This window comes from Corvus hawaiiensis, chromosome 5 (genome assembly GCF_020740725.1).
Source record: "Corvus hawaiiensis isolate bCorHaw1 chromosome 5, bCorHaw1.pri.cur, whole genome shotgun sequence".
NCBI lineage: Eukaryota > Metazoa > Chordata > Aves > Passeriformes > Corvidae > Corvus > Corvus hawaiiensis.
The window spans coordinates 6508158-6524032 of record NC_063217.1 but is presented as its reverse complement, the minus strand read 5'-3'; the positions used below and the strand labels follow the sequence as shown (position 1 = coordinate 6524032).

At 45.4% G+C, this 15875-nt stretch overlaps 1 long non-coding RNA gene across 1 annotated transcript; it reads left to right on the top strand.

Annotated features, from left to right (window-relative positions):
• Positions 1-580: 580 nt before the first annotated feature.
• LOC125326463 lies at positions 581-8108 on the top strand. Its single transcript, XR_007203824.1, has 2 exons — positions 581-833; positions 6779-8108. It is a non-coding gene; the product is annotated as an uncharacterized LOC125326463 (long non-coding RNA).
• The last annotated feature ends 7767 nt before the right edge of the window (positions 8109-15875 follow it).

Sequence of the window (15875 nt, the reverse complement as noted above, 5' to 3'; positions counted from 1 at the left end):
TGCCTCCTTCTTCCCAGGAACACCCTCAGTGTGGTCCAAGGGAGCATTGATGGGCAGTGAGGAAGCAAAGTGAGGACACACTCAATCAGCCCAAAAGATAAATGTCACAGTGAGTTCTTCCACCCAACCCTGTGCTCCAAGGCTGCAGATCAAGCCAGGGTAGCCAATGAAGATGGGCAGGACTGAGCCCTTTGCTTCTCCTGCCTCAGTGCTATTGTGTAACTTGGGGAAATCAGTTTAGTTTCCTATACCTCAGTTTCCCCATCTGGAACACGGAAATAATTATCTTGGCTTCTTTTTAAAGGCCTTTCAGATGAACAGCCCTTTTAAAGAGGTAAGTTGTATTATAAGCAACGGACTCTCATGTCTGCCAAGAACCAAAAGTGATATGAGGGAGATGAAATTCAGGCCACCTCATCAGCAAAGCATGTTGACCTGGCTTTCAAGACAAGGTTAGGGCTCTTGGAGAGAGCCCATTCCTTTTTGGGACGGAAAGGAGTGGACATAGACCCAGCACATGCTTTCCTATTATTAGTCATTTGTATCCATGTATTGCTGCAAGTGTGTACAGCCCTCAACAACCCACCAAAGCCTAAAGGGCACAGCCTAAAGTCATCTAACCCAGCAGCTCGACCTCGCAGTGGGGGCTGAGGAGAAGCTGCCAGGTAATTTCCCCACGATGGCTTGGGCAGGATGGATGCAACCAGTCCCCACCAAGCCTGCAAGTCCCAGCACCTCCATGAGCCTCTCAGTAGGACTGGAGAGGGGACAAGAGCAGGCAGAGGGACCTGCCTGGGGACCAGCTGGAGAGCACGGCATCTCTAGAGGACCAGGTGGGTGACTCACATTTGGCTGGGGGAAGGACGCTGGAAGCAGGCGAGGTGCAGGCACAGGCGAGGTTCGTGAGGACCTCACAAACAGGACTGGAGGCACGACCGAGAGCTGCTTTGCACGACAGGGCCAAATCCGTCCCTGGCACGGCTCCCCTCCAGCCGCCCCGGTGTGTTTGTGTAAGGATCCAGCCCTGGCCGCGCTGGGAGGCACCGGCTGCGCGGGGCTGGCATGCCAGCCTGGAGGCCCAGACACAAGGACAGTGCCAGATGCCGGGCATATTTTGTCAGCTGCGCGGGCTGCGGGCTGTCACACGGGGCTGGCTGTGCACCTGCGCGACCCCGAGCCGCCCGGCTATGAACAGCCGGCCGCAGCGCTCTGATGCCGGATCGCTGACCGCCCCGTCCGCGGGCACGGGGATGAACCAGCCTCCCCGCTGGTAACCCCGGGGCTCTGCTGCAGCCGGGACTGATGCAAGTGCTAATGCACCCGATGCTTGCTCCTCGTCGGGAGTCGGTGTGTGAGGCCAGCCCGGCTCCACCGCCTCCGGCCGCCCCCGATCATGGGATGCCCAGTGCTCCTGGTGCTCCTGGTCCAGCCCCTTGAGCTGATGGGGCTCTAAAGGTCTCCTGATGCAACTGCTGAATGTTTGGGATCCTCCAAGCAAAGATGAGACCAGCACAGATTTCTGAGAGAAGAGCTAACACAGGGACAACTAACATGAGATGTGAAATGTGTTTAGTACCCAAAGGCAAGAGCTGCAGCAGGCACTGAGTATTTGGGGGCTAAAACCATCTCAGACATGGGGGATAGTATCTGAAGGGGCCAGGGAAGGAGGCATTGCTGGAGAAAGCTGCATTTACCTATTTTACCACCCCCTCCACAGCAACTTGAGCACCAGCCCCAAGCAATCCTTGCGCATCCAGAGAAAAGTCCTACTATGTCCAGCCCCTTTGCAGGAAACATGCAATGGGCTATGGCCTTCACATTATCTCTCTCCTTTCACTGCTGACCCAAAATAAGAGCAATCTGACTAATTAACAGAGCTAATTAACATCAGGACGAAACGTCCAACATGGACTGCAGACTCTTAGGAAATAGATTTTGGTGCCTTGAGACATAGAAAAATGATTTCCCAAGCATCATGTGCACAGCATAGACGGCTATGTGACTTTTCCTCTTTTTCCTCATCAGTTCTTGGTTCTTGCATAAAGATGATTTTTAATGCCAAAGCATTGTGCTTCATCTCTCTTTATTTCAGGCCACAGGCTCACCACATTTTGGACTGGTTGCAACTCATCTGGTTTCACTAATACATCTAATATAATATTTATAACTAGCTAAGGGCTGATCATATGACGGGTGTAATCCATAAGTCATGTGCCAGTTGTGGTTATTCTACACCTCAAGCCATTTTTCTGTGTTTCAGTGTCTATAGCCTGCTGGGGTATTTCTTTGCTTTGTCGCTGTTGTAGCTTTCCACCTTTGCAGGCTGGCATTAAAGAAGGCTGTCTCAGTAATTGAGAGAAAAAGAATCACGCTGTTTCCACCCAAAAATGGGACATGAGAGAATCAACCAAAGCCTTTGCTTGCCATCATCTTTGGATTTTCTGAAGGAACTTGTGCTTAGGAAAGTTGTTGAATCTAAACAAAATTATCTTCTCAACAAGTTCCTCCTTCTCATTGCCAGAAGGATCATTTAACAGAAAGCAAAACCAGGTCTGACAGCTTTAGCTCACCCATAGCCAGCTGTGGCAGCCCAGCTTCATCTTCAGTGGACACAGAACATTTCCTGGCAGACCATCAGGTGCCAGAGAGGAAAGATCCTCTGCATTACACGGGGAATTCCTCTTTGCATGCAGATACTTCCTTCTTGTTCTTTCTGTCCTTCTTACCCTACGTTGCCAGGGTGGGCAAGTGGGAGAAATCTCTGGAGAGATGCTCAGACACATCAAGAGTTGTTCTTGGCCTCTCCCAAATAGCACTTTATAAAAGACCTTGAAGAAATTTTGGGTGAGACCATATTTGAGGGGGAAAAAAACTAAATAAACAAACAAAACCCACTTTTTCCTTAGTTTTGAAAAGAATGAATATCATTAGTGTTAAGCCACTGGCACCAGGCTAGGATCTGGCCCTGTGTGGCTGCAGAGGCAGAAGGAGAGTGAATTCTCCCTTTCCACGGGTGCTTACAGTTGGCCACAGCCTGTAAAAGCAAATGATTTAATGATTCATTCTGGCAAGCAGGGAAGGATGACTTCAGGTTTGAGCTTCCCACATCACTTCTAGCTGTTCCCCCCAGAGATCCAACACGTCAGTGGCCAAGACGATTGCACAAGGCAGAGCCAAGAGGTGCTGCCTTCTCAGCCTCTGGAGCAGCAGCACAAAGGAGGGTCCCTCCGTGGCACGTGGGAATTCAACAGCAAAACAGAGGCTGTGCACCCACCCCAGGAGAAACTAAACCTCTCCTTTTTATGCAGAGCCTTTCAGCAGCAACAGCCTCTACCCCGTGGGTCAGTTTATCCAGAACAGCTCTGATTAAGAAGCTCTTCACTGCTTGGATCTCTTCACAGTGGGAAGATCCAAAATCAACTGATGGAAAACAGGATAGTTCCTCCTGCAGAGGGAGCGGGATTGTTTGTGGAACCAAATGATCAAACAATGACCCTGAGTACTTCAAATGTGCCATGCCTGGAGACACGTACCCCACGCTGTGGGCACCGGGCGCAGTGTCAGCGCTGGGTTGGGACCCCATGGCCTACCCTGGGGGGCAGTTCTGTGGGGCTGGAAGTGTTTGAAGCAGCAGAGGTGACAGGGAAAAGGAGCAGTCATTCTCTCAGGTAAATCTCAACAGTAAACCTCAAGGTTGAAGGCCCAGCTCCCACAAGGAGCCCTTGAAGGAACATAGAATCCTGAATTGCCCCAGGATTTGTGACTGAGCAGTCCCAAATAACACTTCCAGCATCATATGAGGATGTGCAAAACACTTCTGTCTGTTGCAGAACTGGCTTTCCCCTTACCCACAGACACCACATGGCCTTGCACCTTACACAAACCCTTCTCTCCAAAGAGAAAGATACTCTCAAATTCCTTCAGTGTCGACCTTGCCAAACGAATTTTCTGGTTCATCCAGCCCTCATGGGATTTGGCACTGAAGAGGGTGAGTTGGCTGAGCATCAGCAGCAGCAAGCATCTGGAGTTTAAGACAGAAGAGCAAGGCAAATTGTGGAGACCCATCAAGTCTCCACCATCAAGAATGGGACTCAACCAACTTCTCCAAGAGCCTTCATGAGTGAAAATATTTCACACTAAAGGCAGTCATACATTTAACATGTATGCATGATTTCAGCTCTGACAAGTTTTAGGAGCTTGTCAGAAATTATTATTAGAGGCTTCGTCCATGTCCTGTTTTTCTTCAGTCTCTCCCATGGCAGGCAGTGAAGTTTTGTGACAGACAGGACCCAACTAAGAGTTTCCAGTATTCATACAGAGCTTGACACCTCAAAATTACATTCTTCGGGCTCTTCTCCATCTGGAAGACTGAATGGACTACAGTTGGTCTGAAAATTGAGTTTTCTTCTCTCACAGAAATTCTGGCTTTTACTTAAAATAAATAGAAACTGCTAAAAATAAACTTTCTGCTTCTAGATATACAACTTCAGTAAACATCTGAAATTTCATGTTGAAAACAGACACTTCTCAAGGAAAAGAATTGCTTAATCCATAAAGGCATTTTCTGACAGAAAACATTTGAGAGGTAAACATTCTGGAGCAGCCCTGGAAATGCTCTTTTGCAGTGCACATTACCTATTTTAAATATCATTTGGAACACTGACATCTGGACCTTTAAACAGAGAAATCTTTTTTACCGTCCCTTCCAGGTAAGCTCAGCAATAGATCCTCATAATGACTCTATGCTTTGCTCCCATCCCATTTCCACCTTGATTGTGACCAGGTTTGATACTTATCGTGATATATTTGCAGATTATAAAGCAAATTACTATCTCAGGAATGTATCAGGGGCTCTGAATGTCATTAGGAGCAATCAGTAGCAGGAAAATGGTTTTAAGTTAAGGTGAATGTGAAAATTAAAGAGCCTCAATGTCTTGTTTGACTGTGCATCATGTTTGGTTCTGCTCAAAGGTGGGTGGAAAGCACAGGAATAAAAATGTCGACATGAAAACTGGAGTCAGGTCCACAGCACATATTTCACTAGGCTCCTGTTTCAGGGCAGCTAAGGTTGGCTTTCTGATCAGCTCAGCCCCAGTATCACAAAGAGAAACATTATCAACTCTTTCTGGTGTGCTAATATCCAATTTATTTCTCAGCAGTGCAATTTCCTGCCTGCTCTTTGAACAGCTATCAAAGGACAAGACACCAGATCATGGCAGACATTCTTCTAGTGCTGACATCTGCTAAACTAGTCAGTCTGTTCCTATACAGCCCACTCAGTGCATCCTAAAATATTTTATAAGCCACCAGTGGAACAGAGAATGGTAATGTGGGTCTCTGACCTTTAGTTGAGCCACCTTGATGTTCAGTACAGATGGGGAATCACACTTCAGCAGCCAGAATTTCTGGGTCCATTCAGTTTAGGGTTTCTGTGTTACCTCCAAACCCAATAAAAACCACTTAATGCCATCTGGCACTTAATATCCTTCACTGTTTTTTATCTGAGAGCACTGGCAAATCTGCATATGAGGCTTAATCCAAAAGCCTCTGAAGACCAATGGAAAGATAGTTTTGGATCATGCCTAAAAGTGCAAGACTTATTTAGAAAACTGCTTTCTACAGCTTTGCTGGAAGGTGTTCCTCCTTTGAACAAGCACTCAACCAGCAGCGAACACATTCCAACAAAACATCTGGACACCTAGGAAAAGGTTGGTCTCATTACATTTAGAGAAGCCCAGAAATATCACTGATAAGCTATTACTCAAACTCATATGTGTTAGCTCTGTTGCTATTTTTGCTTTGGGTGACACCACTGATACCGTGAATATCAACGTGTTTCACAAACATAGGCAAGTACAGCGAGGGACTACTCACAGCCCATTTTCAGAGTTGGAACCTGAAGTCTCTGTGTCACTGTCTCTCATGTCCTCTCTGGCTGTATCCCAAAATATTTCCCATACCAGTGCTGATTTCTGCCTCAGTTTTGAGGTCTGAAGCCGGGGGGGGGGAAAAAAAGGAGTGCTTAAGCACCTGTGACTTTTCTTGAAGGTTTGATTGCAGGTTTGCCTCAAACAGTCACTGTTCAACAAATCCTTTTCATTGCCTTCTGCTCCTCACCACCCTTCTGGGTTGTGATTGTACCTACTGAGTATGACCTCTCTTATCCCTGATTCACATCTCCCTGACTTCATTCCCATTCCATCTGTCCTTGTCCTGGGTCCTCCTCTGTGTCATTGCTCTTCCCAATCTTCAACTTAATGCCAGGCTAAACTTTTATTTTCTTCTTGAAAGAGTTCCTAGATATATTTTGGCCAAATTTCTGGCCTGTTATCTCGCTTTTCCAGACTACTGGATTCTTCAAATTCGTATCCATTGACCACATTTGTTCTCATTCACTTCTTTTGAGTGAATGCCCAATCCTGGCCACCTTGCTGAGACCCTCAGTCTAATTTCTCTTTCCCTGTATTTTTTTGGTACGTGTTCACCAGGGCCCTGATCAGTATAGAAGTGAGAAGTTCACCGACCAAACTGTCAGAAAGTTGATAATGCCCACAGAGTATGCATTTATGTGCTGTGAAACATGTTAGGATGCCAAAGTGGAGAAACTGTATTGCAGAACTGCCTTGAATTTTTGGCTGGTGTTGTATTTTATATCATATTAAATGTAGGAAGACATTTACTGACTAGTACTAACCCAAGTCCTGCATTAAACTGATGTATTGGTTACCAGTCACATCTTTCATATTTTAAGTAATTGAGCTTTTTCCTCTACTTTCAGGATGCTGACAGGCAGTAACACAAAACTGAGGAGTTGTACTGAAAGGAAGTTGAAAGGGAAAGTTAGGAGTCAAATGGTTTCAGGACTCACAGACTTTATTTAAACAGTACCTGAATGTTGGTAGAGTGAACAACAGAATAAAGACTATCAGAAGCAAAGTATGGGAATGAAGTGTTCAAAAATGGAATATGGAAGAAACATGCACACAGGTAAGCCAATGTTAAAAGTCAATATAAATCTATTAAAAAACCTTCTGAAGAGCAATTTTCTAAACCCCTGAAAGTTAGTAACAAAAGCTGCCTCAAACACTTCCAAAGCAAGTAGTTTTCCAGACAGCTGTTCAGACTGATAGATGATCAATATGTGATAGATGAGCACTCAAGACACATTATCTCATGATAGCAAAGTCAAATAAATACTGAGCATGCACCCCACACTGCAGCCTTTCCTGCCCAAGAACACATCTGAAGAGATACCTCAAACTGAAGCGTCAGTAGAAAAGGTTTTCAAACAAACTGATAAAGTGAGTAAGACCAACCTGCAAGACCAGACAGCATTCACCCAAGAGCTCTATGGAAATCCAAAGAGGAAATTGCTGAATGGTTATCCATGGTGCAGAGCCAGCCTGCTGTTTAAATCAGCCTATGCCCAAAGAATAGAAGCAGTAAAGGTGATGCAAAATGAAAAAGTTTCCAGACAAGCGTGATTCTGAGTAAGGCAAACTGATAAACATTCCACAAAAGAACATTAGACACACCAGAGAGGAAGGTGTAATGGGGAAGAGTCAAGTGTTGTATCTGCAGGAGGAAGTCATGTCTCATAAATCAAGTTCTTCGGGGGTGTCACTGAAGGGATGGTGATGTGAGTGATACCATTCACTTGGCTTTACAAATGTGAGAACCTATGAAAAATTTCAGTGTAAGAGCTGCTCTGGATGGTTTTCTAAAAATGAGAACTTAGTGCTCTGTGGGAATTAAAAAAGCAAAGAGAAAATTAAAAACTAGTAGGAAAAGACTTCAGAGCAATATCACAAATTTTTGCACACAGCTCCAACGTGACAATCTCATACAGGATAGAGCAGAACTACAAAAAGGCAAGAAAGGGCAACAAGACCCCAGGGGAACAGTTTCCAGACAAGAAGAGCCAGAATGAAGGCTAAAACCCTTCATCTTGGGAGAAAAGAACATCAGAGGGGATCTGAGAGAGGCCTGTGAAGTCACGAGTTCCGTGCAGAAGGTGAACAGGAAATAATTGTGCACCATTTCTCAAAACTTCAAGGGCCAGGCAGACACTAACTAATGAAATTATGAGACAGCAAGTTAAGAACAGACAAAAAGGACATTTCTCTCACCAATGAGTTATGGGACTGTCATGGGCACTAAAAATTACAAATTAGTACAAATGGGCTTAAAACAGTAGTGGTGGGTAGCTCCAGCAGGGCTGTTACACATCACAATCCAAACTCAACCTCAGGAGATCCCTTAGCTGCTGACTGCCAGAAGCTGGAATAATGTATCACAGGTAGCACCACTCTGCACTCCATGTGCTTCTTACTTTTTTTTTTTTCAGTTTCTTACAATCTTACTATTTTATGATTTCAAGATAAGTCATAGCAGCATGACCCTGGACTCCATGTCCTTACTCATTAACATGCCTCCAAAGAAATGTATCTCAACATGAAGTTCAAACTGAACCAGAGACAAGGTGCTACATGAAATTTTGTGGAAAAATACCAAGTTGCACTATTGATATACTCTAATAATAAATTCAGCCCTTCTGATGAATGATTAATAGAAGAAAATAATAAACTTTAGCAGGTGATAAGACTTTCATGAAGAGGAGCCTTTCTAAGTATCCTCTACCTTCTCAAAACCTCGATTTCTCCGCCATGGCGGGAACAGCCCACTGGAGATGTGAGCACATTAGCTCATGTAAATGAAACTGTCAGTGTCACTCTTCCCTTTTCACCAATAAAAGCTCTTTTACACCTGGAGAATCTGACCAGAGACTTTAGAACAAATATGCCTCTAATTGCACTCTCTTTACATAACCACTACGAGTCACTGGGAATTCTTGGGACCTTGCAGACCACAGTCAACAGCCACCATTGAAAAATCTGGACAACAAATGCTTGCATTGCCCTCACCCACAAAAATAAACTTCCACCCAAAATTTATAGGTTTTAACTAAAAGAGAGACTGTCCTGTACCTCTGTTCTATGTAAGATCAACTGTCCTTTTTCTAAAACAAAATAATTTAAAGTGTAAGACTTTAATATCTTTAGATGTCATCCTTTTCATCCTTTTCTCTTTTTTCTTTCTTTTCTTTTTTTTTTTTTTTATTCTTTTTATTTTGTGGGGTGGGGACCTGAAACTTCAAAATAGAAAAGCCTAAAGAATGCTGAGCGCACATGGTGATGCCTTTTCCTGGTCTTAAAATCAAGACTCAAACACAGTTAGAAGGGGAAAAGGGATTTTACCTTGGGATTTATTTTAAGGATCCTTAGGTGCACATGTCCAGGTCATATGCATCGAAATGCACCCCACAAAAAATGCCCCTCCCCCCCCCCCCCCCCCCCCCCAAAGATCTGGTATAACATTATAGGTTTTACTAATTAGCACATCTATCAAAGATTCCCCAATGAGAGGCTCAAGTGAGCCCCCCTCCCCAAGGAACCTTCCCCTGGATGGCTCTATCTTGATTTACAGAATGTGCTCTGGAGGGGACCTTGGGGGCTGGAGCACGCTGATCCCTAGCTACAAAGCTTCTAAAATGTTTAGTCTCTCAGCTTAACACACAAGTCCAAGAATGTAGGCAAAAAGCACTAGGAATACAGAAGTTGTAAAAAAGGAATAACAGGGGTATAAAAGAAAAGGCAAAAAACCTTCATGGCATCAATGGGGTAATTAAGTTCGAGCTAATGTTGATACTGGGCATCTTGTCGGAGCTGTAGGAGACAGGGACCACAGTGAGGAGGTGGGCTGGGGCAAGGAAGGACACGTTACTGCTGCTTGCCAGGATCCAGGAGACCAGGAACACTACAGGGAACAGCCCACTAGAGGAGTTTTGGCAGGGCTGGGACTATACCTCATGTCCATCTCCACACACAACCCCTCTCCTGACCACAGGAACAACCTCCCAGCCTCAGACAGGTCCTAAGCAAATAAATGGGAGGATTTTTACCAGTTTTAATGATGTATGAGGTCAGATCGAGCTGAAGCCAGACCAGCTGCCAGTGCAACTGTGCATAAATCAGTGCATTGGCTCACAGATGGAGAAAGAGTTGCGGTTTTTGCAGGTCCTTACCCAGCTATTCAACCTCCCATACATCTCACAATTCTAGAGCAATTCTAGAGCCAACACTGCTCTTGCTGAAGTCCATGGATGAGTTGCCTTGGCCTCAATGGCCCCAGGGTCACTGTCTAAGCTGCCACAGCATGGCTAAGCCTCTGACAGGTCACTAGAGACACATCTTAGCTGGAGGAAGGCACTGAGGCATTGGTTGGGGTAAGGTAATACTTCCACTAGGGCTAGGCTGAGAACTTCAGGCTTTTTCATTTTAAACAGCATTGCCTCTCCAGCTGCAGCAGAGTGCATCCAAACTGATTTGCAAGACTGCCAAAGAGCCAGTGTCTCCCACCAAGAAGTATGTTTATGTATCAGAAAGTCAGATACCTGTTGGGGATTCAGTGATGGTAGGGCCAGAGGGATCCTGTGTGATTATTTAGCCCAGCGTTCCACATAAATTCATACAGTAACTTCTGCATCATATTCCCAGCTTGAACTGTAACATCCATTTTTAAAAATTGTTGAGCTTTTACTTATACCATTCGAACAGTATAGACTCCACTATTCTTTTATGTATTGCATTGCAAAGACCATTATGTTTGGCATAACACAACTGCACAGCTCTTCTCACAAGCCTCATTTGTTCTGTCTCTGGATATCATTACACTTCTTTCTGATAGACAGGAAAGCCACAGGACAGCAGCAAAGTCCTCCCCATGGAGGTCTGAACAGGCAACAAAAGTATCTCACCCTTTTCTCTTTGCTGAGAAACACTGACAAAATGAATTTTTCAGACATCAGATCACTGTTACAGCTGAGGAGAGGAGAGGAGAGGAGAGGAGAGGAGAGGAGAGGAGAGGAGAGGAGAGGAGAGGAGAGGAGAGGAGAGGAGAGGAGAGGAGAGGAGAGGAGAGGAGAGGAGAGGAGAGGAGAGGAGAGGAGAGGAGAGGAGAGGAGAGGAGAGGAGAGGAGAGGAGAGGAGAGGAGAGGAGAGGAGAGGAGAGGAGAGGAGAGGAGAGGAGAGGAGAGGAGAGGAGAGGAGAGGAGAGGAGAGGAGAGGAGAGGAGAGGAGAGGAGAGGAGAGGAGAGGAGAGGAGGGGAGAGGAGGGGAGGGGAGGGGAGGGGAGGGGAGAGGAGAGGAGAGGAGAGGAGAGGAGAGGAGAGGGACTTGAATATCATTCAGGCTAAGAGAATAAAATTAAGCTGCAGACTATCATAAGCACTTTTTTCCTCTAAAAGCATATTGACTGCATCAAGTAAAAAATAAGCATTTAAAAAGAAATACAATTTTAAGTTAATGACAGATATGACTCCAATTTACATTGTGTGTGAATAATGTTCATTTCCTATCTCATTTCACTATCCTTCCTCAGCTTCATATTATCCAAGAGGACTTCTATAATCCTGCCCATGCACATTTGCCAAGTCTCCAAATAGCCTTAAAAAACCCCACTGATGAGAGACCACCAACTTTACGGGTTCTTACAACTCCCACTGTACATTTTATGGGTATTTAGAAATGCTACAGGGTTTTCCTAATGCTGGAGAAATTTCTCTTCTCTTCACTAATAATAGACGTGTTTCAGCAGCCTTTCCTCACTTTTCCTCTCCTTGCTTGCCTATATTCTCAAATTGCTGCTTTTTAAGATGTATTTTTCATAGAACTATAAAACCAGAGACATTTTTTCTTTTTTTTTTCTTTTCCCCCCCTTTTTTTTTTATCCTCAGATTAAGGACTGGATGAAACTTCTAGCCTGCCAAGCTTTTGCTTTCTTTCTTTCTTTTTTTTTTTTGGTTGTTGTTTAAATACTTCACAATAAAAGAATGTGCTCCCGATAGAATTTTTACTGCAAAAAGAAAAGTTCTCCCCTTCTTCCTTCTTATATCTTGTACACTTTGAAACACATACTGAAACTCTGAAACCTCCTGAGGAAGACGGCTGCTCACATGCTGTCAGACTATTAATGATAATGTCAGACAACATGACACATATTTAAACATTAAAAGAAGAAGGATTAAGGCTGCATCTTGGTATCACTTTGATGATTCAGCTTTACGCTGATATCCTCAATATGCCACTTGCAATCAGACTTCTGGTTTTGCTCTTCGACAGCATTTTAAAATAATTCCTCTTGCCTAAGGAGGATGTTGGAAAATGCACATGAGAGTAGATGTTCCTTTTTAACAAGTGCAGAGCTCTGTTTTTTCACAGGGTTTGGAGTGTGTTCTGGTTTTCAGAAGTACAAAGCTGTCACCAGCTGAATCATCTTTCAGAAATGCTCAGGATGCTTTCCTGGGGAAAATGTCCTGTCCCTTGGGCACTGCTTTGGAGACATCTCCCTGGCACCCACCTGAAGCATGTCTTTCCCTCATCACCTATCCTGGGCTCTGAAGACAAGCCTTTCAAACATCCCAACTGCACCTACAAACAATTCTTGCCACCTAGTAGATTATTTTCATTTCATTTTCCTTCCTACTTATTTATCTTTTTAAAAAATATATTGTCTGAAGACACATTCTGGGGCTTTGCAGTCATTTCTTACAACCACATTAGTTTTTATCACGTCAGAGAGCCACCCAACAGGGTGTGTCACCCACTGGCAGAAGGCAGAGACTGATTTAGGGTATGGTGTTGTAGTGCCAGGGAGAGCTTGACCCTGTATGGGTGGAGTTAATCCATGACTTTGAATAGCTCGGTGCCAGACGATGCTGGAATGAGAGGTTAACACTTCTCCAGTGATTTTTACCCAGGACTCTAATGTCCTTCACAGGGAACTGGCAAAGGGTTTATTTCCTTATTTATAGAACCATAGAAGCATTTGGGTTGGGAAAGATCTCTATGATCATTGAGTCCAACCATTCCCCAAGGCCACCACTAAACCATGTCCCTAAGCACCACATCCACGTGTCTTTTAAATCCCTCCAGGGGTGGTGACTCCACCACTTCCCTGGGCAGCCTGTTCCAATGCCTGGCAACCCTTTTGGTCACAACATTTTTCTTAATATCCGATATAAATATCCCCTGGTGTAATCTGAGGTCATTTCCTCTTGTCCTTTATTTACCCTTGAAGGCAGAAGTAGCAGAGTTGCCCAACAAGTGATGCTGATGCTTATGCTGAAGTTATTTTCTTAGTGGGTCTCAAAGCAGAGGAACAGCCCCTTTCCCACCTCACCAGTATGCAGCCATGGCCACACCACCACATCACAAAATGCCAGGCATATCAAACATGGCTGGGCTGGTGGTTTGCTCACCCCAAGCACAGAGAACCTCAGAGCTGGCAAAGGGAGGAAGCAGGAGTACAGAAAGAAGGAGAAAGGGCAATGGGATAGGGCAGTGGCACCATCAGCTTGGCTCTGACAGAGACAAAACCTTCCCTGGAGTGTGTCTATGTCCTGCAAGTACCTGCCTTACCCATATCTGTGAAAAATGGACCCGTAGGACATGGCAGGACTGCTAAAATTATGCAGCTCTGAATGCAGACAAGGCTGACATAATGTGGTCTGCAGAAAGGAAAGGTCAAAAGTTTCACTACAAGTCATAGCCATGGTCCTGTTACTCTGCATTACTCCCCCACAGCCAGGTGATTCCCTCCATCTGTTTTTCACCTCATGTCATCATTTTGGCACGTAGGCACTACGCAGCAGAATGAGCTGCTGCATCCATATGGCACAGAGCAGTCAGCACCACCTGCAGATTTTTTTGCATTTGCTCCCAAAAGCCAGGTTTCTCTGGTGGCACTGCACAAGGACACACTGCTCCTAGCCCAAATTCCAATGCCAGCACAGCCACAATGCTTTGTTTTCCAGAGGCCAGGTGGTAAGCTCAGGCTGCCCATCTCCACTGCATGTGGAAGGCACACCAATGGCTCTGCAGCTACCATGGCATGTGCTGAAGGGACGAGTTTGCTCTTCAGGAAACTCACCCTTGCTTAATTGAAAGAGTTAACCTTCATCTAAACAACTCAGCCTGGTAGAAAAGGTTGCATGAACTCCTTCACTGCAGTTTAAATCTCTCTCCCTTCAGTTTAGTCACAAGCAAGTTTCAGTTTCAATCTCCTTTAAGGCAAACAGGAGCAACCCAACCGGATGGTGACAAGAGAGTCCCCACCAAGTTTGCAGTGCTTTAACTATGGAAGCAAATGCAGGTGAATGCAGTGTTTGTGTGTTCACAGTGTCTGTGCTCCGTGGCTGGCAGCTGTCACTGCTGTACCCTCTGTAACGGGGCACAGACAGGGACGGGCTGCGTGCACCACTCCGTGCATCACGCTGAGGGACAAGGCCTATCATGACTCAGCCCCGAGCCGGGCCACCCCGGCCATCCTGTGATACCCATAACCACAAGGATACTAAAAGGAGAGAAGGGGAAGGTCTAACAGGAGCTTATGTGACTAGGGACACTCAGGTTTAGGTTTCTTCTTGGAAGCACTCCGTAACTCAGCGATGGCCAAGGCAGCAGCTATGTAACCAGCACTGAGAATATAAACATGCCTTAGGGGCAAAATGAGAAAAAAAAAATGGTGCAAATGGCTGCAAATGCCTTTGGTTTTAATGGGCTTCATCTATTTACCAGTCAAATGGATTTGGTTCATGGAGTCAAGCTGGAAGAGCAAGGAGATTTTAGGTAGGCAGAATTTAATAGCTGGGACTGCAATTTTGGACCAAGGTCCTCCTCTTGTGAGAAGAGCCACCACCACATTTTTAACATAGGCTCCCACTGAAGGATAGACCCTTCTGGAGGGGCTGGTGCCACTCACTGGGATGCTTGGGAGAAATATGGTCAACTGAAAATCCCTTTGCTGGCTCTCAGCGTTGAGTGTTAGAGGAACTAAGATGAAAGATGGAGAAAATAGTCATTAAGGCATGCCCTAGCATTAGCAGCAATAATTCACAGGCTCTAGCTGAGGATATCAGGGCGGTTTGCCAGCACCACCACAAGGCAGGGAGGTGCTGCTAGCCACACAGGGAAGTCAGTCACTTCTGAGTTCAACTGACTCACATAAAGTCCTTCTGCAAAGGAAAATCAAACTGCGGTGACACTTGGGACATGGGATGTAATGGAGGAGGCACCACCGCTGTTACAGATACGGTGCTGAACCAGGACTCAGCACATCTTCTCCAGTACTTTCTCCACAACCTCTGCTTTCTCCAGCTGAAGAAACCTTTGCTATGTCTGCTCTGGGGCAGCCTGGCCACAGTAGCAAGAGGAAATTAATCATCAGGCAGAGCTTGTCTTGCATCACGGACTTACACGAGGTCAATAGAAGCTCCTTCTCCTCACCACATGTAGTGCTGATGGCTACTAGGTTGACATGCCACGGGAGGAAGAGGAGGAGGAGGCAGAGGGTAAGGAGGAGGAGGGTAAGGAACCAACATCCCTTTCACTGCTATGAATTCAAGCATTTCACAGCTTACATCCCACTGAGTCTCAGTACAACTTAATGTCTAAGGGGTTTAGATGATTTGAGAAACCAGGTGCCCAAATAACAGAGATACTTTTTAAAATTACAAAGGATCTCCTGAGTCCCTTCCACCCCAAAATTTTCCTGCAATCCTGATAAATGCAGTTTATTCCCAGCTGTGCCACAGCTCTGACTGTGAACTGCACCTCTCCATCTCTCCCTCCCTCACACCCTGTCTACCCACTCTGCAGAGACCTCTGGCCCTGATTCCCCGGAGGCTGAGGTAAGGGGAGTTGAGGGTTTCTGGGGTGCCAGCAGAAGGCAGCCCAAAGCTGGTAGCAGTTACCCACGCGTGCGGGCTCCCTTGTTAGCCATGTGAAAAACAAGGCAGACTGTTGCTGCGGAATAAT